The sequence below is a fragment of the Schistocerca cancellata genome, unplaced genomic scaffold (genome assembly GCF_023864275.1).
Source record: "Schistocerca cancellata isolate TAMUIC-IGC-003103 unplaced genomic scaffold, iqSchCanc2.1 HiC_scaffold_1147, whole genome shotgun sequence".
Classification (NCBI taxonomy): Eukaryota; Metazoa; Arthropoda; class Insecta; order Orthoptera; family Acrididae; genus Schistocerca; species Schistocerca cancellata.
The window spans coordinates 8,144,755-8,147,163 of NW_026047146.1; positions in this window are offsets into that span (position 1 = coordinate 8,144,755).

The window sequence follows — 2,409 nt, forward strand, 5'->3', positions numbered from 1 at the left end:
CCCATAAGATTTCATACACACTTGAACACTTGTAATTAGTATCATCTCGTGTTTTCTGTCCCTACGAGAGCGACAGTCAGGCGTACGTATTGTACTCTCAGATTCTTCGTTTAATACAGCTTCTTGATACGCTGGGAGTGGGTATTCATCTTGAGGTGATTTGTCTGCATTAAATTTCAGTTTTTTTTATCTCGTCTTTGATTTAGTAACAGGAATTTGAAAAGATTCAACCTTGAACAAATGCAGTTTCTTCTTTTTTTTTTACCGATATATATTTTGTCGATATTTCAATATCATCAGTGGGTTTCCTTTATTCTTCTGCAGAGTAAAGAGTCAAATACCGCACTCGGATAACAATATACTCTTTGTTCAACAGAAAAATGAAGGGAACCTCTGATGATGGTAAAGCTTCGCCAAAACTTGTACGGGTGAAGAAGAAGAAATTGTGTTTTGCTGAAGGCAGAATGTTTTCAGATAATATTTATTTACAGGTAGGCATTCACGGAATATTTGGCATCTACCTTCATGCATCTGCGGAAGGCAATGGAATACCAAAGCAGATTATCGTCCCTGCATAATGTAGTCTCCATTTTATGCACAAAAAATGGCTTCCTCTCATGTTAAATCAGTGTCCAAAGGTAAAATAGTCCCCCATTCGGATCTCCAGGGGGGACAACTTGAAAGTAGGCAACAAAATCAAAACGAGAATTGGTACCTGGAATGTCAGAACTCTGCTACAAGCTGTAAAACTAGCAAACCTTAAACGAGAGATGGAAAAGAATCATATGGGCCTCGCAGGAGTTGCTGAGGTAAGATGGAATGGACATGGAGAGTTGCAGTCACATGAATATGTATTCTACTACTCAGGAGGAGAAGTAAAAAGAGTTAATGGAGTAGGAATGATTATGACAACGGAATTGGCTAAATGTGTGGAATATGTAGACTATGCAAATGATTGGGTTATTGGTGTAAGGCTGAAAGGAGCACAAAAAGATTTACTGATTGTCCAAGTGTATATGCCAACTTCAGAACATGATGACCAAAATGTAGAAGAAACGTACAATGTAATAGAGAGAATAATGGACGAAAATAAAAAATACTGCAAAATAGTAATGGAAGACTGGAACGCCATTGTGGGAGAAGGGAAAGAGGGAAACATAGCAGGCAGTCATCGTCTTGGAAAGAGAAATGACAGAGGTGAATGGTTAATTGACTTCTGCAGGGAAAGGCAGCTGATAGCGGCAAACACATGGTTCAAGAACCACAAGAGGAGGCTCTACAGTTGGAAATCACCAGGGGATAAATATAGAAACCAAATCGATTTCATACTGGTAGAAGAAAGATACACGAATGGATTCAAGAAGGTGCACACATTACCAGGTGCAGATATTAATAGTGACCACAACTTACTTTTTGCAGAAATAGAAATAAGAATGAAAAAGCTGAAGACGGCGACCATGGTGAAGAAGTGGGATTTAGAGAAGATAAGATCCAACAAAGAACAAATTACAGGTATGCTGTCTCAGGACTTTCTAAACACATTACGAGACAAAGAAGCACCTGATAATGCCAACGAGTACTGGAATATGCTGAAAGAAGGAATCATTAATGCAGGACAGCAAAATACAGCATATGTAAAAGGGAAAAGGGGAAAAAAACCATGGGTCACACAAGAAATCTTTTCCAAGATGGATGAGAGAAGAAAATTGAAAAACAAGAACACTGAAGATGCAAGAAAGATGTACCGAAGGTTAAATAATGAACTGCAAAGAGAAACAGAAAAGGCTAGGAAAAAATGGCTAAAAGAGGAATGTGATGAAATTGAAGAACTGGACAGGAAGGGAAGATACGACTTACTATACAACAGAGTAAAGACTATGACATGGGAATAAAAGAGAGCAGGAACTGCTACTATGGAAATTTTGAGTAAAGACGAAAAGGTAGTGTACAAATATCGTGACGATGTCCTCCAGAGATGGGAAGAATATATAAAAGAGCTATATGACACAAATAGCAAACCAGAAACTCTGGAACTTGAATCACACAACAGTGCAAGTGATGACGAGAAAGGACCGACCATCATAATAGAAGAAGTAAAATCTGCCATAGCTGCAATGAAAAATGGCAAAGCGGTAGGTACAGATACAATACTGGGAGAAATACTAAAATGCTTTAACCACGATGGAATAAGAGAAATATTGAGGTTATGTAATAAAATATATGACAGTGGTGAATGGCCTGAGGACTTTCTGACAACAGTAATGATGCCATTACCGAAAAAACAAGGAATCCAAGAAATGCAGCGAGCACAGGACAATCAGCCTCATTTCACATGCAGCCAAAGTGATGTTAAGAATAATTAATAAAAGACTTGAAAAAGTAATGGAGGAGAATCTTGGCGAGGAGCAG